Source organism: Camarhynchus parvulus, chromosome 25 (genome assembly GCF_901933205.1).
Source record: "Camarhynchus parvulus chromosome 25, STF_HiC, whole genome shotgun sequence".
Lineage (NCBI taxonomy): Eukaryota > Metazoa > Chordata > Aves > Passeriformes > Thraupidae > Camarhynchus > Camarhynchus parvulus.
In genome coordinates this window covers 2734551-2759917 of record NC_044595.1, presented here as the reverse complement: position 1 = coordinate 2759917, position 25367 = coordinate 2734551, and the positions used below count along the sequence as shown (strand labels likewise).

The following is a 25367-nucleotide window of genomic DNA, read 5'->3' as shown; positions in this document are numbered from 1 at the left end:
GCTCCATCGTCAGCCTGACCCCTGATTCCACTCCTCGGGCTCTGCATCGCTGCCGTTGCCCCAGCAACGTGTCGTCGCCACGGCAACCGTGACAACCTTCTGCTCATTAATTTAAAAAGGTTCGCAGTGTAACAAATGAAATAGTTATAAGCTTGTCAGGGTGTTAAGGAGCAGGGGCTGACAACTTGCCCCCCTTGCCTGTGCTGCCAGAGCAGCCTGGCTCTGCCACGAGGTCCCCAGCCCAGAGCTGGCTCCATCCCATCCCCTCTGAGTGCAGTAATTCCTTCAGGGCAGGCCTTGGAGCATCCTGGCAGGGCGGCATCGCTTGGTGACCACCCCAAGATGCAGATGGGGGCTGTGGCAGAGGTGCTTTGGGGGGTTTGAACCAGTGCCACTGCTGTTGGGCCATTCCTGATGTCCTGCCAATCCATCCTGATGTCTGGGATGCAGATTTACCCCAGGGTCTGTCCTGGAGGATAATTATTGATCATGCAACATGTAGCACCTCTGTATCTGCACTATTAAAATGAATATCTTTACCTTTGTACCTAACAGGATCGAGAGGGGGAGGAGGAACAGATCAAACACTTTCTATACACACACATATTCCTTAGGAAACCTGGACAGATCACAGATACCCTGGATATCCCCAGCTGGGGGAAGTTAATCCCAGCTGGCTAAGCCTGGCAGCTGAGGTAAATCAATGTTTCCCTTGAAGTCCTGGGCCAGGTTGCTGACAGGTACAAAGAGGTATTGGAAAGCTGAAGCTGCTGAAGCCAGGGCAAAGGACACCAGTTGAGGATTTGGCTCTTGCTTCATTATAAACCATTTTGCTGAAATCTCAGCGGATTTCAAGTTGACCAAACCCCTTTAATCTCAAATAAAGGCCATTCTCTGGCTTTTTGTAAGTGGAAACACGAAAGGAACTGGTTTTTAAAAAAAAAATCCTGCCATTGCAATTCTGCTTGGCAAGCTGAGAATAAGGTCATTTTTCAACAAGAAAAGTGTCTGTTCAGTTAAAAATAAAAATGGTGAGTTCTGAGCCACATTGATTCCTAATGGAAGCTGGTGCAGGAATTGCACTGGATTTTGTGAGCTGGGACCCAGCACTTCCCAGCTCTGACACAGCCCCTTGTGCCAGACAAGTGTTGGTTTGGGAATGGGGTTTGTCCCTCGGTTTGGCTCTGGAGCCTCTCTCCTCATGATCACCCAGGGGTTGCAAAGCCCAGACTCATCCCTGCATCCATCCCTGCATCCATCCCTGCCTCCATCCATCCATCCATCCATCCATCCATCCATCCATCCATCCATCCATCCATCCATCCATCCATCCATCCATCCATCCATCCATCCATCCCTGCATCCAGCCCTGCATCCATTTTCCCATCCATCCCTGCATCCCACCCTCCAGGCTGGAGCTGCTGTCAGGTTCCTGTGCCCAAGAGGAGCTGCAGCTGCTCCAGCCCTGCTCTCTGCCCCGAGCTTCAGGAAGGGAAATCCAGTGAGTGCTCCAGGGCCTTGTTTCCTTGCCTTCAAGAGATCCTTCAAAACCTTTCTCAATAATTAAACAAGCAAGGCCTAAAAATAGCCCCAATATCTATTATATGTGGCAGAATAATGGAAGGGGAGAGCAGGGAAGAAAGTGTCCTCAGCGTCCCAAAGTTCCCCCACCCCAGCCTCAGTGGGTTCCTGAGGGGTGCAGGGGGGTGCTGGATGTCAGGAGCCCCAGGGGCTGCTGGAAGGTGGCTGAGATGTCTCCATCCAGATTTGGGGATGTTTCATTCCCTAGAAGAATTTTTTTTGGCAGCTTTTTATGCTGTGCTGGGTTTTGGAAGGGCACAGCAGCTGCAGCAAAGAAGGCCTGGCACCTACAGCCATGCCTGGAAGCATCTTGCCCACCCTGGGCACCCTAAATCTGCCCCAAAATAAGCTGGTGGCACAGCTGGTTCTTGGAAATTGGGCTGCTCCCAGCCAGCACGTGGTGCAAATGCTGCTGTGAGTGGCAGCCCAGGAACAGCATCCCTGCAAGTGACAGCTGGAGCCTTAAATCTGCACTCTCCTGAGCTCTTGCTTATCTCCAAAGCTCCCAGCACTGAAGTGGGGCTGTGGTGGAGCAGATAAAGCCTTGGCTTGGAGGGGGCTGCTGCAGCCCGGGCTCCAGGGAAGGGCAGTGAGGGGAGGCCCTGCACTGGGGGTGCTGAATTTGGGGCTGTGCTCGTGGTCCTGGGGGGGGCTCACAGTGCTCTGAACCCTCTGGAGAACCAAAATGAGACTCAGTGCCAGCAGCAGCACGGCAGTGCAGTGTGACATGGCACTGCCACATGGTGAAATCGCACTGCAGTGTGACATGGCACTGCCATGCTGGGGGGGGAATGGCACTGCCACACTGAAATGGCACTGCCACACGTGTCATGGCACTGCCATGACATGGCACTGCCACACTGAAATGGCACTGCCACCTACATGGACTGCCACACTGTGACATGGCACTGCCACACTGAAATGGCACTGCCACACTGAAATGGCACTGCCACACTGTGACATGGCACTGCCACACTGAAATGGCACTGCCACACTGAAATGGCACTGCCACACTGTGACATGGCACTGCCATGCTGGGGGTGGGGGGAATGGCACTGCCACACTGAAATGGCACTGCCACACTGTGACATGGCACTGCCACACTGAAATGGCACTGCAGTGTGACACAGCACTGCAGTGTGACATGGCACTGCCACGCTGAGCGGGGGGGGAATGCCACTGCCACACTGAAATGGCACTGCCACACTGAAATGGGACTGCCACACTGTGACATGGCACTGCCACACTGTGAAATGGCACTGCCACATTGAGGGTGGGTGACGATCCCAGCTGGGAGCTGGCAGGGGCAACTGGGATGGCAGAATTAGCCAGGATGCTGTGCCAGGATTAGCCAGGATGCCAGGGCAGGGTTAGTTAGGATGCTGCTGCAGGGTTAGCTGGGTTGCTGTGGCAGGGTTTACCAGCATGCTGTGGCAGGATTCACTGGGATGCAGGATTCACTGGGATCTGTGGCAGGACTCACTGGGATCTGTGGCAGGGTTTACCAGCATGCTGTGGCAGGATTCACTGGGATGCAGGATTCACTGGGATCTGTGGCAGGACTCACTGGGATCTGTGGCAGAGCTCACTGGGATCTGTGGCAGGGTTTACCAGGATGCTGTGCCAGGCTCACTGGGATGCTGGGCCAGGCTCACTGTGAGCTTGAGGAAAGCTCTTCTTGCAGCATGGAGGGGCCATGTGGAAAGGGAGCAGGGCTGAACCCTGGGGATACCTGGGAAAAGGAGAAGGGGAATGCATGAGGAACGGGACAACAGCCCCTGGGGCAGAGAGGGGGGGGAACCAGCGTGCAGCTCCTCGATCCCCATTCGGGGCATCCCAGGACCTGCCCATTGCCCGGACAGGGGAGCCAGCCCAGCCTCCCCAAACTCCTCCCGCAGAAAGGCAAACAGCTCAGCCGTGCGTTGCATAACCAGGAAAAAAGGCGTCCTCGTCCTCGGAGCCGCGTGGCTGCCGGCCAACTCTGGCATTAAAGTGGAGCAGAGGATACCGGGAGGGGAGCGGGATTAGGCGGGGAGGAGACGGGATCAAGTGAGCAGCAGCGAGGGCAGGCTGGCCGCAGCCTCAGCGAGGGTCACGGTGCCCAGCAGGGAGCCAGGCTCCCTTCCCTGGGCTGGGCAGGGCCCTGGGGCCAGCAGGGATCCAGCCAGGGGGATCCAGTGAGAGGGATCCAGCCAGGAGGGATCCAGCCAGAGGGATCCAGCCAGGAGTGATCCAGCCAGGGGGGATCCAGCCAGGGGGATCCAGTGAGAGGGATCCAGTGAGAGGGATCCCACCAGGGAGAGGGATCCAGCCAGAGGGATCCAGCCAGGGGGATCCAGCCAGGGGGGATCCAGTGAGAGGGATCCAGTGAGAGGGATCCAGCCAGGGGGATCCAGTGAGAGGGATCCAGCCAGGAGAGATCCAGCCAGAGGGATCCAGCCAGAGGGATCCAGCCAGGAGGGATCCAGCCAGGGGGATCCAGCCAGGAGGGATCCAGTGAGAGGGATCCAGCCATGGGGGATCCAGTGAGAGGGATCCAGCCAGAGGGATCCAGCCAGGGGGATCCAGTGAGAGGGATCCAGCCATGGGGGATCCAGCCAGGAGGATCCAGCCAGGAGAGGACCTTCCCTGGGCTGTGCAAGGCAGGGGATCCAGTGAGAGGGATCCAGCCAGGAGTGATCCAGCCAGGAGTGATCCAGCCAGGGGGGATCCAGCCAGGGGGGATCCAGCTAGGAGGGATCCAGGATCCCTTCCCAGTGCTGTGCAGAGCCCCGGGCAGGTCCCACCCGTGCCAAGGAGGGGTCGGACCCACAGCAGCGAGGCTGCCCTGACTCATTGGCGATAAGAACTCGCCCAGGAGAGGCTTTTTGTGTGTGATGGGCTCAGTTTGTGCAGGTTTAACTGGCTGGGCGATGGGGAGGTGCCGGGCCCTTTCATTAGGGCCAGGTGTGTGTGCAGGAATCACAGGGAGCATCTGGAGGAGGAGGGGGGGATGAGATATTCGTGCTCAGCACGGAGGTTGTGGCTGCAGAAACCCGGAGCTTTGCTTTCTCTGAGCTGCTGAGCGTGGAGCTGCTCTGGATCTCGCACTGATTCAGCAAGATGTGAAGGCTTTTGTAACTTTTGGGAGTTCTTGGAAATTGTGCTGCTCCCAGTCAGCAGCTACTCCTACACACAGAGGAGATACACTTGCTTGGGGAGCTTCTGGAGCTCTACCCGCTGGCTGCCTGCACAGAACGGGGCTGCAGTTTTGTGCTGGGAAGAAAAAGGAGAGATCAAGTGAATTTAAAATTGCAAGGTGCTCCAAAGTCTCCATTAGCTGATGAGCATTGTGCTGGGCTTAAGCTTCCAGGGTGCTAAAAGACACTTAGCTAGCTGATAAACCCCCAGCAGCAGAGATGGGGGGTTCTGCTGTGCCTGCTCTGCCCCAGGAACTGCTGCTGTCCCAGCTGGAAAGGTCCAACACAGACCAGCAAAGCCCCAGCTGGGTTTGCTGCCTGCAGAATCACAGAATTACAGTTTTGTTTGGTCTGGAAGGGTCCTTAAAGCTCATCTCATTCCACCCCCTGCCATGGCATGGACACCTCCCACTATCCCAGGTTACTCCAAAGCCCCTTCCATGCTGACCTTGAACACTTCCAGGGATGGGCAGCCACAGCTTCTCTGGGTAACCGGTGCCAGGGCCTCATCCACCTCCACAGAGAAGAATTTCCTTCTAATATCTCATCCTTGGGACTCGCTCCAGCAGCTCCATGTCCTTCCTGTGCTGGGGGCCCCAGAGCTGGAGGCAGCTCTGCAGGTGGGGTCTCACCAGAGCCCAGCAGAGGAGCAGAACCCCCCTCTTTGGGTGCTGCCCATGCTGTGGGATGAGCCCCACACAGGTGGGACAGCACTGCTTGTGTTGGCTGCCAGTTTGTATGGCCAGGTCACATCGAGCTTCTCATTCCCCAACAGCTCCAAGTCCTTCTCTTCAGGACATTTCACAGCAGGGTTTGGCCCTGGTGGTTACCCCACAGTGTCAGCCCTGCTGAGCAGATCCCACGCCCTGCAGCAGGGTGAAGGATCACCCTCAGCAGTAGATGAGTTTGTGTGTTTGTGTGTTGGGGTTGTGGATAAACAATCCTGACCAGCGGCCAGGCCAAGGCAACACCGATGCCTTGCAACAGCAGTGGGGTCCTCCCCCACCCCCTTCAATTTATCAGGTGTTCTCCAAACCCAGCAGCCATGGCAGCACAGCTCAGGACTGGTAACTGTGCCCTTGGCTTGGTGCCTGAGTGTGTGCCAGTGAGGATGAGGATGGTCCCACTGAGTGTGCTGCTGGCCCGGGGATGCTCTGCCTGTTGCCTGCAAGGGCTGGCCCTCACTTAGGGTGCCTGCTTTCTGCAACAGGAGTTATTTTAATTTTCCCCCCTCTCCTGTTGGAGGGCTCACCACGATGGCTCCCACTCGCCCATCTGTCTGAGCTGAGCATTCCACAGCCCGGGTGGCACTGCCGGAGCTGCTGGAGGCTGGGGATGCTCGAGGGGAGGAGATTCAGGGTTGCTCCACAGGGAGCTGAAGGGCAGCGTGTTTGCTCTCAGCTTTGCATCAAAACCAGGGCCAGAGCCAGGAATCTCTGTCCCCCAAGAGCCTTGCAGTGCCAGCGCCCATGGCACGCTGCCCAGGCTTCCCGGCCTTGGGTCCAGGATCAGGGCGAATCCCGTTTTAAGGCAAAAGGTTATGGGCGGGAAGGAAGCAATCACAAAGCAAACACCACAGCTTTCTCCAAACGCACAATAAATAGAAGGGAAGGGACAAAAATAGGCCCCCGTGTCGCAGCGTGGACACAGCGAGGAAGCGGGGCTGTGCTCAGGGGGGGCGGCGTGTTCTCCTGCCCACCCTGACAGCGCCAAGGGGACGTCCCTGCAGCGCTGCAGCTGCCAGGCCATGGCCCGGAGCAGAAATGATGAGTGGGCTTCAGGGCAGGTACCTGAGCCCTTGGAAAAGTCACTGCAGCCCGCAGCTGAGCCCTTGCACAGCTCGCTGCATCCCACGGCCTGGCAGAGCTGCGGCTCTCCCCCTGCGTGCAAAGGCTGCTCCCAGCCCCCAGGAGCTGCACCGTAACTCGGGCAGAGGCAAAGCCCAGATGTGGAGGCACAGGGACTGGCTGGGGGCCCGGCAGCCGGGAAAAATCCGCGGCGAGTCTGGCTCTGGGAGCTTTAGGAGCTCGCACCGCTAATGCAGGCTGCCTGCCTCGGCCAACAGAGCCGCCGGTCCCCATTTGGGGTGGGTTTGGAGCACGGCAGGGAGGATGCAAAACGCTCACGGTCCCGTGCAAGCCTTGTGAGGGGTGACAAAAAGCCTCATCTGCCCCCAGCCCGCGCTGGTTTGCCCAGGAACCACGGCCCGGCAGTGCCGGGAGCGGGTCCCGTTTGGGCGGGGGGCTCGGGGGAGCCCCTCCCCAGCCGGCCCCGCTGCCGGGGGTGCGCAGCTGGAGCCCTCCCAGGGCCCTGCCGCTTTAACCTGCCTCTCCCACGTGCTGTCTGGTTGTGCTGGAGACGGTGACGCAGGCAGGACGTCAATGGACGCTGTGGGAGAATTTAGACTTGGAGAGGAAGGGGAGGGGGGCAGGGAGGAAGGCAGCGCTTGCAGGGGCGGGGGTGCACGGCCGGGGCAGGAGGGACCCGGCACGCAGCCCGGAGCATCGCCCCGCAGCATCGCGGGCAGCCCGTGCCATCCTGCCCACCCCCTGCCCGGCACAGGCTGGGACCAGGGCCAGCTGCCAGGGCAGTAATCCTCCTGCCTTGCCCAAGCCCCCCCAGGGGCCACGTGAAGGCGACGCTTCCTCCCTGCCCGCTGCCCCCCCCGCATTGTCACCACACGTGTGCCACTCTTGTCCCCGCGCGGCTCGGGCACGGCTCGGGCACGCAGCGACCGTGCCGGGCTGTGCCCTGGGCGTGCCAGCCCAGCGCAGGCAGGAGGGGACGGCTGGGTCCGGAATGGGGGTGGCAGAGCCACTGCTGGTCACTGGGGCTGTCCCCCGGCTCGAGGTGAGGAGCCGGCAATGACCCCAGTCACAGGTGCCCCAGGAATGGAGCTGGCAGAGACCCTGGTGGTCACTGGGGCTGTCCCTGGGCCAGGGCTGGGGAACTGGGAATGACCTGGTCTTGGGTAGGGCAGGAACAGGGCTGGCAGAGACCCTGGTGGTCACCGAGCTGTCCCTGGGCTGGGCAGCTGGGAATGACTATGGTCATGGGTGGCCAAGGAACGGGGCTGGCAGGGATCCTGGTGGTCACTGAGCTGTCTCTGGGGAGCTGGGAATTTACCTGGTCTCGGGTGGCTGGCAGAGACTGTGGTGGTCACCATGGGACTGTCCCCCGGCTCGAGGTGGGGAGCTGGGAATGACCTGGTCTTGGGTAGGGCAGGAACAGGGCTGGCAGAGACCCTGGTGGTCACCAAGAATGTCCCTTGGCTCAGGGGTGGGGAACTGGGAATGATCCTGGTCACGAGTGGGCCAGGAACAGGGGTGGCAGAGACCGTGATGGTCACTGGGGCTGTCCCCTGGCTCGGGAGCTGGCAGTGACCCATGAGTGCCTCTCCATGCCCGGCTCTGCTCCTCTCCCCATCCAAGATGGGCTGTGGGGGCATTACCCCAAGGGCATCACCCCATCCCAGGCCAGGGTGCAGCCGATGTGGCAAAGCAGGACCCCCATCCCCCTCCCTCTTCCAGAGCTTCCAGCTCTGCATACCCATGGCACTGGCACTAGCAGGGACAAGCAGGAGCAGCACTTCCACTCCAGGGAAGGATGAGATGAGCCACAAACTGTGATTCCTCCCTGCATCCAACCCCAATCTTTAAGAGCTACACTGGTCTCCCCAAAACTCACATGGAATTCTGCTCCCACTTGGTTCAGAGGGACGAACATTGAGAGAGAGACTAGGAGGGTAGAGATGCTGCTCTGCAGTACAAGACTCTGCTCTCAGCTCTTGGCTTTGCCCCCAGCCCTCACCCCTCTCCCCTCCCTGAGCTCTGTGCAGGAGAGGAACAAATATCTTTCCCACTTTAGGTTTTTGGGTGCTTTTTTTTTTGGTCTGTTTTGTTTTTGTTTTAATAGCCTGAGGGTGTAGGTGGCTGCATATCTTGGAGGACCCAGGAGTCCTGCCTCCTTCCTGCTGGCATAGGGCAAGGGAAAGCAGTTTCCACTGTCAAGAGGCTGCACACCAGCTGTACAAAGCAGCAGCCTGGTGTGGGAAGGGAGTTACTCAGCATTTGGTTCCCAAGAGACAAAAAAAAAAAAAAAAAAGAAAAAAAAAAAAAAAAGCAGCTCAAACTGACTTTCCAAAATACTTTGAGGTTCATAGTAATGTTCTCGTCTTTGTCTCATAAATATCCTGGGTTGGATCCTTTCCTCGTTTTCACCCTGTAACTCATGGAGAGGCACCAGAGCGCGGCTGCTGCATGTTATTCTGACTATTTTTATTTTTTATATCTTTGGATACATGATCTCAGTTGATTGGAAAACAAACCCCAGAGAATCCTTGAGGAGAGACTGCAAACAGCTCTTGGTGAGATGACTAATGCCATCTCTATCTAAACCAACAGCGTCCTAAAAATAGCCTTATTTCTAACAATAAATATAATAAAATAACTAACTGACAACAAACAGCCCCAAAAAGCCAAACACATTGAAAAGTCCACTAGAAATACATATTGGGATGGGGGAAAGGAGCCAGCAGGAAACTGTGTCACTGAGTCAGAGGGGTGGCCATGCCACCAGTGATGCTCGGTCAGATCCGGCCTCTCTCTTGAGACCACGGTGGCCTCTTGCCCTTGTGCCTTTGCTGTCCTTGTCCCAGATCAGTGTGAGGAAGGCACCAGACCCAGGGGAAGCTGATCCCAGAGTCACCCTCCAGCCCTGGAGTGGGACCCCCTGCCCCAGCTCGGGGTGTGGGTCCATCACCCCAATGCTGCTCCGTGCCCACCAGGCCCTGAGCTCACCACACACCTTGGATCATTTGGATAATTTGACACCTACTTTCCACACACCAGCAGCCTCCCACACCCAGCGTGTTGCAAAACACCCCCCTCAGCTGAGTCACTGGCACCGGGGAGCTTCTCCCTGCCCTCCCGGCCTGGGATGGAGCTCAGGGCAGAGCCGGCCCTGACCAACAGCTGTGATGGGAGCACACCCCAGCCCCATCCCGGGTCAGCCCAGGCCTTTGGGGAGGAAATTGGGTGTTTTGGGCTTGTGCAGTGCCCTGTGCTGTGGAGGCCGATGCACGGGGACCACGTGCTGCTGCATTTAATGGCTGTGGGCATCATCCGGGTGAAAACACAATGACTCTGTCCCTGTGCCTGGCAGCTCCCCTGCGACACTGGGAGCACTCACATTCTCAGTGCTCCAGCTGAATGTGACCCAACAGGGCTGGGACCTCCCTGTCACTGCCCCCTTGAGCTGGGACAGTGGCTTTGTACGTGACAGAGCCATCGCTCAGTGTTTTTATGGAGCGCTGGAGCTGCACCAGACTCGTGCTGGCCCCGAGTCACCAGTATGGAAGGTGGGCTGCATTCTGCCAGTCAGGGGAGCCCATGAAACATCTACTGGGTAGGCTCTGACCCCTGGCACCAGTCTTTTTCTGCCAGAAGCAGTCCCACATCAGCCTGATTTTTATTTTTACTGCTTGGTGTGGCACGTGGGAGCCTGCCCAGGCCCGCCATGCCTGGGAAAGGACAGCCTGTGCTCCACGCCGACCCCCAGCCCTGCCATATGGCACTCCTCCAGCATTCTCAGCGGTGGGAGAGCTCATCCAGCGGGATCACCAGCTCCCACCAGTACAGACCTGGGCTGTAGCTGGGTGGTCTGCATCCCCCCAGCCCCAACGATGCTTGTGCCCACCACTGACACTGATCTGAGGCTGTGGGTAAGCAGCACTGGACATGGTGGTGAGACAGGAACAGAACGAGTTACCCAACCTCCTAAAAACCAGATTTCTGCTCAAATTCACAGCCCCAGACTGTCCTGGAATAGGGGGGAGTCTCTGTTCGACCCGTTGGGTTTCTTGCAGGTAGCACAGAGCGACTTATCTGGCTTGCAGCTACTTTAGGAGCTGGGAACGTAGAGCCCCGGCTTGCAGCAGGGTCTGGGCTGCCGAGGAGCACAGGGAGCCCAGTGCCGATGCCATGTGCTCTGACACTGCGGGAAGGGCTGGGTGAGGGCTGGGAGAAGCCCAGTGCAGTGAGGACAGCAGAGGCAGGAGCAGCCCTGGGCTGTGTCCAGCACACCGGACAGCATCGTACTCATGAGGGCTCCGTGCCAGACACACAACTGGGACATTCCACTGCGTCTGAGTGTTGTACCCAGCATGCTGGCAGCACAGCTGGCACCTCCACGGGCAGCTGATGGCACCTGTGTGGCTTTAGGGACACCTGGGCCCCACTGACCCGCTGTCCTGAGCCCAATCCCCCATTGCAGCCGGGCAGAGCCCACCGTGCCCTCATCACCCCAGGGCAGCCGCTGTAGCCGCGGGGCTCGGCCTGACGCTCCTGCCCAGCCCGGGGAGCACGAGTGGGACCCGGCCAGCCCCTGAGGGCGGCCCAGGGCAGCTCCGGGCCCAGCACGCCCCGCCGCGGGCTGCGATTGCCCGTGCCCGGCTCGGCACCCCGTCGGGCCTGGCTCGGCCCCGGCCCGGCCCCGCTAGGCCTCGGTTCCCCGGGCCCGGCTCAGCCCCCTTGGCCCCGGTCCCACCCCGTCCCCCCGGCCCCGCTCGCTCCCCCGCCGCGGCCATTGGCCGCCCGCGCCGCCGCCGCCGCCCCTGACGCTGGGCCGGGCCCGGCCATGGTCGCTCCCCGCCGGCTCCGCCGCAGCCCCGGCAGCGGCCGGTCCGCGCCCCGCTCAGGTGGGTCCCTCCCGCTCTCGCGCTTCTTCGCCGTCGGCTTTCCCCCCACCCCTCCCCCTCCTCCTTCTAATTGTTATTTTTAATTATTTTGGATTTCTTTTCACGTTTCGCGATTTCTGGCGCTTACTTCCGAGAACGGCCCCCCTTCCCCGGGCGGCCTTGGGGGGGCGCGGAGCCCCGCTCAGCCCGGCGGTGTTTGGGGTGGGGGGAGCGGAGCGGAGGGACCCCCCCCGACCCCCGGAGCCGCACGGAGCCGCCCCGAGGCGCGGGGATGGGCGGGGGCGGGAGCAGCGGCGGCGGCGGCGGCGGTGGCAGCGGCACATCCTTCCCCCGCGTCCCCCTCCTCCCTCCTCCTCCCCCCTCGGCTTCAAAACAAACCGTCACCAAAATGGTGCAGAGGTGAAGGAGGGAGCGGGAGGAAGGGGAAGAGGTGGCGGCTCGGCCTGGGCGCTGCGGGGACAGGTGAGGGCGGCGCGGGACGCGGAGGGACGCGGGACGCGGAGGGGGTGCGGGACACCGAGGGGATGCGGGACACGGAGGGGATGCGGGTGTCGGGTGCGGCACACGGGGATGGTCCCGCTGGGTGCTGCCGGTGCGGCGGGGGCAGCACTGGGGGCGCCCACCCCGCTGCGGGGCGCTGGGCAATGTCCCCGTGGGACCCCCGTGGTGACAGAGCACGAACCCACCCGCGACACTGCGCCCACCCCGAGCGGGACCCGCTGCGGCCTGGCGGGACGCAGGGAGAAGCAGGGCCCGGCGGATTTCGGGGCTCGGGGGGTGCCCTCCCTGGCAGGACGTAGGGCGATGACATGGGGGCTGCGGGGGGACCCGCCGGCTCGGCTCCGGCTGCCGCTGGGGGCTGCGGTTTGATTGGCAAGAGCAGATTTTGGGTAAATCGAGTCCTGGAGCGTCCATGCCTTGGCCGTGAGCCGGCTCCGGAGCCGACAGCTGGGATTGTTTGTCCGGGGGGGCTCAGCGCCTCGGCTCCATCCCACAGCGGCCGGAGCCCGGTGTCGTGTGGGGCCGAACCGCGTCACTGCTGCCGCGGCCTCCCCGCGGTGCCGGGCGCTTCCTTGGCCGGAGGGACCGGCGATACTGAGCGGGGATGCGCTGACAGGGCGCCCGGCATCTGCGGCTCTTCGGCATCTGTGACACCCGTTCGACCGCAGCTTATCCCTTCCCTGCAGCTCCCAAACCCCTTCGGCTTTGTCGTTGGTTTTTATTCTTTTATTTATTTGCCTTTTCTCTCCTCACGCACAAGAGCAGCGCGATCAGTTGTGCCACACACGCCGCTCTTACCCCGGCACCGAGGTACCCCATGGTACCCCCAGCTCTGCACGGCCACCAGCTGGGCTGTCCCCTCCTCCTAATCCTCCACAAGTGTCGGAGTGCCGCGCGGTTTTGGGTAGTGACTCCCCCCTGCTGTGGGCAGGGGTCTGGGCAGGGACAGGGACACCTGTGCTGCTGCAAATTCCCTGGCACTTCAGCTCAGCGCCTCTGCCTGCCCCCGCCCCGGGGAAGGCCTGATCCTGTCCCTCCAAAGCCCCTTCTCCCGCAGTGCGTGGCTGTGTATGGGTTTTTGGGCTGGCGTTGATTTGCCAAGGTGGATGTTCTCAAACCACTGTCCCAGGACAGCCAGCCTGAAATCCTGCTGCTGATGGCGAAGGGGCTGTGCCGGCCTCAGTGTGACAGGGCCAGGGGTGCAGGTTTTGGGTGTAGGTAAGGGTTATTCTCATTATGTTCTTTCCTTCCCTGAGCTGATTCAGTGCAGGTGGCCCTGGCGTGGGAGCACTGAGCTGCCCCTGTCTCTTTGGACCTCCAAAGCAAGCTGCTCGCCCTGCCCTCAGGATCACTGGAACGGGCTCCTGAAGGTCACAGACCTGTGGATGGGCCTCATGGATACTCCTTTCCACTCCCACCTTGCCCTTCAGGCCCTGCAGTTGTCGAGCTGAGGCATCCGCACTTGTGCTGGCTCCGAGCAGGTGGCCGATGTCCCCGCAGCAGCAGCAGCAGCAGCGGGGGCCACTGCTCGGGTTTCGCCGGTGCCTCTGCCACAGCAGGGATTTAACGAGCTCGTGTTGAAGGGACATCAGCTCCCCGTGTCAGGTGGCTCGGGGGTTTCCACTCCTGCCCGGGCTCTCCCCCAGCACAAACCGGCTCGGGGGCTCCTGGTGCTGAGTGGTCACGTCCCCGTGTGTGCTCAGTCCTGCTGGGGGGCTCTTGGCACCTTGGGAAGTGCTGGCTTTGGCAATAGGTGACCTTGGGCATGTCCCTTTGCTTCCCCACGCTTTGGTGGTGTTCTCGGAACGGGGGAGGTGGTTAATGTGTTTAATTCCCCCCTCCTCACTGGTATGGGGCTGCTGGCTCCTCTTGGGAAGTGCAACTGCAGAGCTGGAAAGGGCTGTTGCTATTTTGTGCTGTCCCCGAGCGGGCAGGGCGGAGGCATGGACGGTGCTGGAGTCACCCGGGGTGGATTTTTCCCAGGCTGCCAAGTGAAACAAGTGGGGTCTGAGTCTCATTTAATGCTGCAGCCCTTTACTGTGACTCTGGCAACATAAAGGAGCCTAAATATGGTCATAAACTGCATCCACTTCAAGGTCCCTTCGTGCTGCCAGGGCAGCCTCACGGCGGCTTTGTGAGAGGGAGAACAAAGCCAAAAGTGTCGGACGAAAAGTATGGGAGCGGGACCCACCTGCCGTGTGCTGGGAGCTGCCCGGCAGGGAGGTGTCACTGCTGGTGCAGGCCCTGGCTCACGAGGGAAGGATGGGTGTGAGGGCAGGGGGAGATGCTGCTTGGCACATCCTGAAAGAGCAGGAGGGCTTCAGCTAGGTGTGGAGAGCTCTGCGTTTAACACCCTGGGCAAGTCATTTGAACCTAAAAAAGCCTCTGTGGTAGAGGGCTGAAATTGGGGGCAGAAATTGCTTTTCCCTCTTTTTTTTCCAAGCCAGAATGCTTGCCAGGGTCAGGTTGGCATCGCCTGGAGTGTGTTGGGAGGGACCCGCCATGGGGTGCTGCGTGGCATCTCCTCTGTGATGGATTGCAGGGACGTGGCCTTTTTGGGAGTGAAGGGGAAAGAGGCAGCGGGGTGTGGGTTGCTGACATCCACTCTGCTCCCCTGGACCACTGCTGCCCCACTGGGTGCCCCAGCAGTGGTGGTGAGATGCCATGTGGAGCTGTGATGGTGTGAGCTGGCCTGGAAGGTGGTGCCTGAGGCTCGGGAAGTGAGCAGGCAGCATCCCATTAAATCCTGTTAATACCCGGGAGTGCGCGTGGAGGTGACCCAAGGCACGGTGAGCTGCACAGGCGGCAGTGGGGCTGCCGAGTCGATGCTGTCCCGGACTTCCCCATCTGCAAGCAGAGCTAAAAATATCCCCCTGCCTCACCCCGCTGCCGTCCCATCTGTTCGGAGGGTGAACTCCTCAGGCCAGGGGCTCTTTCTTATTTTTATCGCTATTTTGGCAGTTCCTGGCGGCTGAGCCGTGCCGGGTTCAGAGGTGACTCTATTGTAGATGACAGTCCTGCTCCCGGGAAGGTTCAGCTCTGCTGCTGAGCCCGCCGCGGTGAGCAGAGAGCCAGTGAGGAGGAGGAAGGGGAGGAGGAGGAAGGCTGGGGCGGCACGGCAGCGTGTGGCACTGGGTGCCCTTGGCTGTGTTTGCCCTCTCCTTGTGCCAGCAGGACTGTGGGGTGCATCACCCCCTCACCTTCCCCCAGCACAGTCTGGGACTTCACCACTCGATGTGACTCTCAGGGGTTTGGTTTTGTTTTTTCCTTTCCTTTTTTCCTCTAATTAGAGAAGCTTTCAATAAGAAGCTGAGATTTGTTAATCACTTTGTTTGATCAGAGCTCAGGCAGTGCTGAAGACCTCTAGGTTTTTCCCTCTGCCTGTGTGAGCAGCAGTTTGCTTTTGCTTTCAAGATGGATCTCGCCGTCTGCCTGCCAGCAGCTCTGCCTCCCCGGATCTGTCGGTTTGCATCTTGCACTCCACTTTGCTTTGCTTGTGGTTCTTCTTTAATTTTTCCTTTCCCCTCAATCTTGGTGTCTCCCTGCTGTAGCTCCCCACTGCTTGCAAAACAGACAAGAGCCCTCATCCTTTAAAAAATCGTAAAAAAGTGCCCATGTGGAGAGCAAAGGATAAATACTCCAGTTTGGAGTGATTTGTTTTGGGGGGATGAGGTCTAGGTTTGCTTTCTCTTAAATGGGGGCGCAGAAGCTGGGAGACTTGGGTCCCTGAGCTGCATGGGAACAGTTTTTTGGGGAAAGTTGGCCTGTTTTTGTGTGGGTCACGACAAGGCTGGAGGGACACAGCAGCTGCTCCATGATTCCCGGGCTGCTTCTTAGCTATAGGTGAGCACCTTCCCCTGTAGAAAAGGGGGCAATGACACGAGGTGCATGCCATAGTGGTGGGGATCTGTGTCACCCGGAGGGCTCTGCTCATGGTGACATGTCCTGGCTGACTGCTGGAATGCTGGAGCAGCTGCTGGGGCCTGTTCCCAGTGCTGGCTACTGCCATGTTGCCCAGTGGGACTTGAGATAGCTCCGTGCCCCTGCAGTCCCCAGCAGAGCAGGCGTGTGGTGCTGCTCTTGTGCTGCCACAGTGTCCTGGTGCACGGTGAGGACAAGCTGGAAGGGCAGGATGGTGCCTGTGCTGGGATGTGCCAGGCTCCAGCCACCACCCAGGAGCCACGGTGGTGGCCGTGCCACCAGTGCTGCTCGGTCAGACCCAGCCTCTCTCTTGAGACCACGGTGACCTCTCGCCCTTGTGCCTTTGCTGTCCTTGTCCCAGATCAGTGTGAGGAAAGCACCAGACCTTCCCACCCATCCCAAAGCAGCCAGGGGCTGAGCAGGACACGTAGGATTTCCCAGATTGCCATCAGCCCTTGGTTTTCCTGGAGGCAGCAATGGCCCAGCTGTGTGTGGAGGGGGTGAGCAGCACCCCAGCCTGACCCTCCTGGCTGTGAGTGACCAGCAGGAGCTGGAATGCAGAGGTGGGGAGCTGAGCCCCTGCCATCTGTGCTGGCTGTGCCCTGTCAGCCCAGTGCTGCTGGCACAATGGCTCAAGGTCAAAGCCCAGCACGGTGGCTTTGGGCTGCTGCTGGCGCAGGGTGGAAGCGCTCCCACCTCCAGTCCTGAGTCAGTGCTGCTCGGGCTTGGAAAGGGGGTAATTAAATGACCTATTTCTGGGCAGGGAGGAAGAGGAGGAGGAGAAGGAATGGTTTCTCTTTCCAGAGCTTCAAACAGCTTGCTGCAAGCGTCCAGCACAAACCCCAAACCGCTTCCAGCCCTGCAGCCCCCCTGGCTGGGCGCTGGGGGCTGTGGGGAAGGGTGACCTCCCACTGCAGCACTGCTGTTGCATCAGCCTTTTTTTTTTTTTTTAGGAAGGAGGCAGGACAAATCCATGGCTCCCAAATTATTTTTTTTTACCTTTTTTTTCCATCCCCAAAAAGTAGTAACAAGATTTGGGAAGCGATACCTGCCTGTGGGGCCAGGTCCTTGACCCGAACCCACCCCAGGGCTGCCAAGGGATCTTCTTAGGATTTCTAGTGGGATTTCTCCTTCTCCTCTCACCTCCTTCTGCCTAGGGGGATTATCAGCATCTACTGGGTGATGGATCCTGCAGCTCACGGCCCCGGGGGTGCTGGGGCTGAGGGCCTGGGGGTACCTGCTCTGGAGGCTGTGGTGGAGCTTCAGGTGCAAGGTTTTATTGATGGATATAAGCAGTGGTTATAAATAGCCCTGCTTGGAAGTTTTCATCTTCTTTTTTAAATGGAAGTGCCTTTTGGAACAAAGTGACTTTCCTCCATCCTTTTCGAAAGCATCTTTTTTCTCTTCTTATTTTGAAGATGAAATTTTTCTTTTTACTCTTAAATTTTTTCCTTTCCGGTTTTTGGAAGGCTTCAGGGAAAAATTGCTAGGCGCCATACCCAGGAACACATCCCATGTCGTGCAGGTGGGGAAAATATGTGGGGTCAGATTCATCTGGTTTGGTTTTCCTTAAAAAGGAAATTGAGAATTGGAAATGTTCATGGCATCAGTGACAATTTTCTATCAAAGCAGACAAAATCTGAGGGGCAGGAGTTTGCTTAAACCTGCTGCATCAAGTGTAAAAAAAAAAAAGGTTAAATAAATTAATTGGATAAAGAACTTCTGTTCAGTAAAAGACTGGCAACATTTCTGGGTTTCTGTCTGGAATTTTTCAGTTGTAAAACCTGAAATCCTCCCCCACCCCTAGCAGTAACCTTGAGACATGGTGCCGGAGCAGGAGTTTCCACTGACAGGGAAGAAAAAAATTACAATAAAGAATGTGGACAAATTATTTTGACTGACCAGGCTTTTTTTATTTTGCACGGGCCGTCACCAGGACTGTCCTGCCCTGCAGCTGCTGTGCTCAGTGCTGGGAGCAGGAGATAAACTGAGGGGCTGGGGCAGGGAATGGCAGGGATCAGGCTCCAGGCATGGGTGCCGTTGGTCCATGGTGGCATCCATGGGGAAGAACCTTCTGGGACAGCCAGAAATGAGTGTTTTTCACCCATTTTGGATATACAGAGGCAGAGGGTGGCTGTGTGTTTGTGTAACTATAGGTGAGGACTGAGCTGTCGTGCTTTGTCTAAATACCATGACAAATGTCCCCGTGGAGCTGGTACCCACCCAGGCTTCTTGTTGGCATCTGAGTGAGCTGCCAGCCCTGGGAGAAGCAGCCACTTTGTCCTAATGCCAGTGGCTGGGAATGGTGTCCATCCCTGGGGTGCAGTGTCCTGTGGCACCCGTGACACCTCCTCTGGGTGGGCACCCTGGAGCTGCTCGGCTCGATGATGACTGGCAGGTTGGGGTGGCTGAAAACCCCACAGTTTGTGAAAATCCTGGTGTTGCTGCCCTCCTCCTGCTGGGAATTCCTGCAGGAGCTCTGGCTCTGTCGGACATGTGGTGCTTGGACTGGTTCAGAACTTGCTGGAAGAACCATGGGCGAAAGCAGAGTGGTTGTGTGTCATCAAGTGTCTCTGGTGCGCACCACTGGGGAGGTCATGGAGGTGAGGAGGTGCCTCTAGGCACGGTTATCACAGACTCATGGGATGGTTTAGGTGGGAAGGGACCTCAGAAATCATCTCATTCCAACCCTTGGGTTTATCCCAGGGGGTAAACCACATGTTCCCTGGAGACATGTCTCTGCCCCTAGGAAAACCCTGCGGTAGCAGCAAGTTTATTTCAATAACTGGAACAGGATGTGAAGGCAGGGCTTACCTGGATGTGGGGCAGTTTTCCATCGAGTATTCCAGTGAGGAGCAGCACTTGGGGTCACCTGGACAGCCTGTGCATGCCAGCTCTCCTCTGTGGGGGCACTGGGAAGGGCTCAGGGGGTTGGGATGCAGCCGAAGCCAGGCCTTATCTCCAGCCTCACCCCTTGGGTGGTGCTTCCCCAGAGAGCTCCATGTACCCCTGGACTGTGTGTGGCTTTGCATGACTGAGGAGGATTTGACGCCCCATCTCCAGGCTTTGAAGCACAGGGATCCATCACGGATCCATCCTCAACCTTCCCTGACTCCACGGCCGTTCCTTCCCACGCGCCGGCAACGAGCCGCCGGGAAAACTCGCACCTCTCGGCTCGCTCGCTCAAAAATATCCCCCAGTCCTGCATGGATGCTGCCAAGATGGGGAGTGGAGCCTGCGCTGCCTCTTAGCAGAAATCTGTCGCCTCGCTCGGCGGTGGGGAGGCTGGGAGGGAGGCTGGGATCTGCCGAGCGCTGAGCCCCGGCGCTTTCGAAAATAGAAGCAGAACAAATGGTTGGAGCAAGATGCTGGTGGTGAAGGCAGCCAAGGCCTCTTCCCGCGGCAGCTGGTGGCTGCTTCTTGCTCCTCCATCAATCCTCTCCCCCAGAGCTGGCATTTCCTTGCGGGGGGAGAGGTGAACATCTGGCTCTTGGGGCGGCCTGGGGCGCAGCGATGCTTTATTGGGGTCGGTGTGGCGCCCTGGGGTTTGGCACAGATGAGCTTTGAGCGAGCCGTGAGGATGGCAGGGCAGGAGGACATTCAGTCGCTGTGAGATAAGGAGGAGATGGTCGGGTGGTGCCAGTTCCTGGAGGGACTTTGTCCCAAAACAAAGGGACACGTGCTAGGTTGAGCTGCGGGCACGCGGGCACGGCGTGGCAGCGGGTGCTGACCTGGTGTCTGACAGCTGAGCACGGAGCTGCTGTGCCTGCCGCCACGGGAGGGGTGGGGGTCCCATGGGGTGAGTTGCTGGGGGCTCCTGGGGACCCCAGGGGTCTTGGGTGCTGCTGGAGAAAGGCCAAGGGTTGGGTTCCTCCTCCTTCCCCGTGGGCACTGCTCTGGAGGGGACCAAGCCGCCTGTCCTTGTGCCAACCACTGGCAGCCAGGAGAGGAAAATGGTGACCCCAGCTCTCAACACAGATTGAGAGAGTTTGAAAAAGTTCTGGTAGTTGCCCTCAGGTCTTTCAGCTCTCAGGCCAGATGTGTGTTCTTTATCGAGCAGGATTTCACACCTGCCTTTGTGCTGGAGGGAGCTGCTTCAACTGGACGAGGTGGAAGTGGGAAGGTTGGGAAGATGCTTTCCTTATGGGAAGATGTTCTTGCCTTGTCCTTTCCAGTGGAGAGGACCGGCCACGGTGAGCTCAGCATCTGCCTGGGTGACCTTCAGCGCCTTTGCTTGGAGAGAGAGGTTGCTTTGCATGTCCTCTGCCCTGCCAGCAGCACTTGCACCGAACATCGGGGTCTTTTTGTTATGCAAATGGAGCTTTGGTTTTAGTTTCTCAGAGATAAATACCTTTGAGGCTAAATTTGGAGCTCGGGGCACTGCTGAAAGCGCCCTGATGGCCCGAGGCCTGACAGGTCAGATGCTGAAGGTGGTAGTTTGGGTGTTTGGCTCCCCTTCTGGCTCGGAAACAAAACAGTCACGATATTTTTTCCACCGGGGTTATACAAGATTTTTTGCAGTGAGGAGCAAGCACCTTGAGTCCTGCTGGGGGGTCCTTGGCACCCGCTGCCACCCTGCACTGGAGTTCCCACTTTTGCAGTGATGTGCTGTGGTTTTATTTAGGCTTTTAGAGCTCAGGACACCCTTTTGTCCCAGCTCCCTTCCAGGATCCTCACTGAGCTGTGCCCGGGCACCAGGGCTCCAGTGCAGGACTGAGACAGTGATATCTCAGTGCCCCTGACCCTGGCCACCTGGGTTTGTGGTCAGGATCTCTCTCCCACCCCTCAGAGAGGCTGAAGGGTGCAGGCTGCACGATCAGAGGATGCAGTGCCAAGTGCCATGCACCAGACCGGAGCTTTTTCTCACCTCCCCGCTTGTGCGTGGTGTGGACCTGGCATCCCCAGGGGCAGCGTGGCTTCCTTTGGGACCCCGTGAGTCCCTGGCAGCCCGTCTCTCTTGTGATGGGGTCATGGGCCGTTGGGCTGGGTTTGGGCAGAGGTGTTTGTGTACGGTTTTATTTTTATTTGTGCGTCTTTCGGAAATTTTTCGTCACAGCAGGTGCCGGTTCAGTGCCCGGCAGCGGGGCTGCGAGCGGGGTGGAAACGTGGCTAAAACTGGTTGGGCTTCTGTTCATACAGTTTTGCTATTTCTGTGCCACAGGAGAGCTCGAACTCCCTGGGGTCTGTGGGGGGCTGAAGCCATTGAGTTCCTGGTTCATCCCTCTTGTGGGGTCACAGGTCACCTGCCAGCCCGAAAACTCCCAGACATCAGCCCAGGGGCTCTGTAGGGCTGAGCCAAGGTGGTGTGACCTTAAGAACACCCAGAGATATTTCATGGGCAGTGGTGGGTTCCTGATTCATCCCTCTTGTGGGGTCACAGGTCACCTGCCTGCCTGAAAACTCCCAGACATCAGCCCAGGGGCTCTGTAGGGCTGAGCCAAGGTGGTGTGACCTTAAGAACGCCCCGAGGTATCTCATGGGCAGTGTTGGGTTTTATTCCAACAGAGAGCTGGACAAGAGCGCAGGGTCTCCCATATCCTGCTCACAATGGGATGCCTTGGGGACCTGCAGGTGGAAAGGAAAGGTGGTAGGAAATAGAGGTAAAAAGAGAGGGCAGCTCTTTTGGAGCTGCTTCTTTGCAAAGTTTTGGCATGGGCTGGGTGCTGAGCTGTGGAGGGATGGGCTAAGGCCACCCCAAAACAGGGTGGTCCTGCTCAGGGGCACCTTAGGTTCCACAAGGTTTTTGGGGGGATTTAGGACTTGTTGCTGTGTCCTGGCAGGGTGGCAGCCTGCACCCCCCAAAGCTCTGCAGGGTCTGGAGTGCCCATGCCCAGGGAAGCTGCTGTGCCAGCGATGCCCCAAGGTGGCTACTCTGGCCAAGGCACAGGAGCAGGTCTCCATTCCAGGGAAGAGCAGGCTCCAGGTAAACCTTAGAGTCCTTTCCAGTGCCTAAAAGGCTCCAAGAGAGCTGGAGATGACTTTGGACAAGGGCCTGGAGTGACAGGACAAGGGGGAATGGCTTCACACTGACAGAAGGCAGGGTTAGGTGGGATATGGGGAAGAAGTTCCTCCCTCTGAGGGTGGTAAGGCCCTGGCAGAGGTTGTTTCCCCATCCCTGGAAGTTCCAAAGGCCAGGCTGGACAGGGCTTGGAGCAACCTGGTCTAGTGGAAGGTGTCCCTGACCATGGCAGGGGTTGGAATGAGAACATCTTTATGGTCCTTTCCCACCCAAACCATTCCAGAATTCCGTGAGCCCCTGCATCCTTTCAGCCTGCTCCTCCAGCCTCTGCTGCCCAAGCAAAGGTGCTGCCTTGGTTCTTTTCTTTTTTTTTTTTAATTCTTTTTTTCCCTAAAAATGCATTACCAGTGCAACTCATCCATATTTCCACCACCTTCTCCCTCCTGTTCTCGCGCTGAAGTCTATAATGCTGAAATTATAGCATCCCCCTCGTCACCATGGCAACGCTCAGGGATGTATTTAAAAAAAAAAAAAAAAAGACCAGAAGCCCTCCAAGGATTATGACTTCAGTGAGGGATCAGGCTGGAGGGGAATCTGGGTCATGGCTGGAGCAGGCTTTTCTTCCAGCCTGTCTTCAGTAATTCCCCTTACAGCACCCGGGGCCGCGTCAGGCCAGGGCAGGGCAGAGCTGCCGCTGGCACCCATGGGTGCCCTCGAGGGGCTCCAGCTGCTCTGGGGGGTGCTGCCTCCCTCTAAATGAGCCTGCTTATTGCCCATGTACGCTCTGGGAAAGAGCATCCTCTGCAAGCTCAGGATTCCCACCCAATATTGAGGTGTTTTAACCAAACCCTTTTGATTCCCAAACGTGTGGTGCCGGCAGGAGTGCCAGAGCCTCGCTCCCCCTCCACCCTGCTCTGTGCAGTGCAAGCTTTCTCTCTCATCCCCCAAAATAAACAGGACTTTTTTTTATATATTTTTTTTACTCCTCTTCTTCTTTTTATTTTTTTTTCCTCCCTTTTTCCACACCCCCAGAGCCGCTGTTGCTGGTGGCAGGGAGCCCAGACTCTGTAGGAACTCAGAAATGCTGCGAATCCAAGCCCTGGCTGCCCTCTCAGTTTCGCAATCCTTTGGAAGGGGGGAGAGAGAAGGAATAAAATGGGAGGGGATTTTTTTGATTTTTTTTTTCTTTATTAGAGATTTATAGACTTTCCCACCAGTAGGGACAAGGAGCTGGAGCCGAGCGGCCAATTTCCTACAGTAAGTTTCCAACACTGCTCCTCTCTGGCCACTGCAAAACCCTCTGCAGCCTCTCCTCTGGTGGGTTGGGTTGGTTAAATTTTTGGAAAACCATGGGAAATGCTGGCATTTCCAGTGCTGGGGGGGGTTGGCAGGGTGAGGGGCTGCTGATGTGGGGGGTGGCGGTGCAGCTCAGTGGGCCAGCACCTCCCATGGGCTAGGTGATGCTAAGGGCCAGGAAAAATCAGCTCAGGTGGTGCTTTTTGAGCAATTAAAACCTTTTTTCGACTTGTTTTTTTGGTTGCATGTGAACCCTTTGGCTTTGGGCTTCGTGGTGGTGCCTGAGAGCCGCTCATGGCTGCTGGTCCCTCCAGCCAGGCTCGGTGCTGCTGGGGCACGTTCCCTGCTGTCCTCATCCCCCTCAGCCATTTGGCCTCTTGAGGTTTGTGGTCCATTTATTTTTAGGTAATTGCAGTGTCCGGGCGTGGAGAGGCCGCTCGGTACCACGCAGCCGGACAAGGGAGGGGTTTGTTGGCCAGTTATATTTTAAGCAGTTGGTTTCTTACAGGAGAGAGCTTGTGCAGCTCTTTGTGCACTGGTGTGGAGGGGCCCAGCCAATGCCACGGTGGCTCCTGTCCCCACAGATGCCACTTTACCCCTGCCTGGTGCTGGACGTGGGGCAGGGTGTGAGGGTTCAGCTCCTGGTCCTTCTCTGCACCCTCGTGCAGGATCTGACCCTCTGCCAGTGCTCCTGCTGGAGGAAAAAATCCTCCCTTAAGCTGTGCCTGGATGAGATCTGAGTGCTGGCAGCTCTGCTCCCAGTATCCAGTGATTAATGGGATTAAATTGGTGCCCCTAGTGAGGTTTTTTTCTTTTGCATCTGGTTTTCTCAAGACTTTTTAAGCAGGGGGAGGCCGGGGCCATGTCGCACTGAGATCTGATTAGATAAGGGAGAGCTGCCTGTGAACAAAATTCCTACCGGATAATTATTTATACCTCCATGTGCGTCACTAATAAACATCTGGACCTGCTCCAAACATCTTCATTTGATTTGTTTTGTAGTCTCTCAACAGGGATGTTTCTCAGCTCCCCACCTCCCTCTTGTCGCGTGGCTTTTGAGGACTTGGCTGAAATGAGGGGTGGGTTTGAGCAGTTGCCCCCCTGCTCGTGGGATGAGCCCATCCCTCAGCACCAGCCTTGCTTGCCCATTTTCCCCTGGGCATTTGCACTCTTGGGGCTGCTTTAGCAAATTCCCACTCCTGAGTGCCCGTGATGGGGCGACAGTCACGTTGCCCTTTCTCAGGAGGAGAAAATATGTGGTGTTGGTGGTTGAAGAAAAAAATATGAGTGGTCAAAACAAGCCAGAAAGCAACCCCAGATGTGTTGCCTTCTATTTTAAACATCCTCGTTTGATTTGGGGGCGAACCAGACTCCTGACCTTTCGGAGCACGTGGGGCTGGCAGTCACGCCAAGCTCTCCCAGGCCAGGGCTGACTTCTTGCTCTGTTTGTGTAGAGCCAAGAAATTACTATTAATAACTTTCCCTGAATGAGAGCTGAGTACCTGCTTCCCTGGGGCTCCTTGGAAGGCTCCGGCTTGGGCGGATAACATCAACAGTCATTATGGACGGGACTGAGAGCATCGGGCGCAGCTGGGATGCAGATGGGAAGGGACTGATGTGGGAGGGGAGAGATGAAGGAAGCCTCTGGCTGGCTGTGAAGCGCCTTGGGCAGGGCTTGCAGGCGCCACGAGCCATTTTTTGTGTGTTCCTCCATCCTTTTTACAGCCCTGGCCCCTCTTTGCACGAATGCGATGCGAAAACCATCCCGAGTCGCCGGAGCCAGCGGCGACTGCCAGCTCCGTCCATGTTGGCTCTAATCTGTGTCTCACCTCTGCTGGGCTCTCAGGAGGAAAAAAAATAAATAAAAAAGTTTCAGTGCTGCACCCAGCCTTAATCTCTTTAAACTGTATTTCGCTAATCCTTCATTAGGATCTCATTGTGAGCTTGTTATCCCGTTAGGGCTGAGCCGTGCGTGGCGGCGCCCGCCGAGCTGGGTGGGAAGGGAAGGGAAGGGGCTGCCTTGGCCCAACCTCCTCCAGGATGTGCCAGCAGCAGCAGCCAGGTGGGCTCGGCTCTGTGGGGATGGGTGTCTGTGCTCTGTGCTGCTGCTGGGCTGGGGTGGGTGCCGGGGGGTGCCGGGCGCTGGTGTTTGGTGTGAACTGTGGGGATGTTTCTGTTTCTTTTTGCCTTCCCATCCATTCCTTGATGTGCCCATCAGGAGTGTTGGAGCTGG

The 25367-nt window shown here is 57.9% G+C and overlaps 1 protein-coding gene across 6 annotated transcripts in view; it reads left to right on the top strand.

The window, feature by feature from the left end:
• The first annotated feature begins 11363 nt into the window (after positions 1 to 11363).
• MEF2D (myocyte enhancer factor 2D) overlaps positions 11364 to 25367 on the top strand; it is an 87333-nt gene continuing 73329 nt past the window's right edge. For 2 of the 6 annotated variants that reach the window (XM_030965337.1, XM_030965329.1), the window contains exon 1: positions 11364 to 11457. The gene's annotated coding sequence lies outside the window, so the exon portion shown is untranslated. Of the gene's footprint in view, positions 11458 to 11790; positions 11920 to 23069; positions 23096 to 25367 lie in introns of those variants that run through there. The other 4 variants (XM_030965336.1, XM_030965330.1, XM_030965335.1 and 1 more) reach the window with 3 other exon arrangements.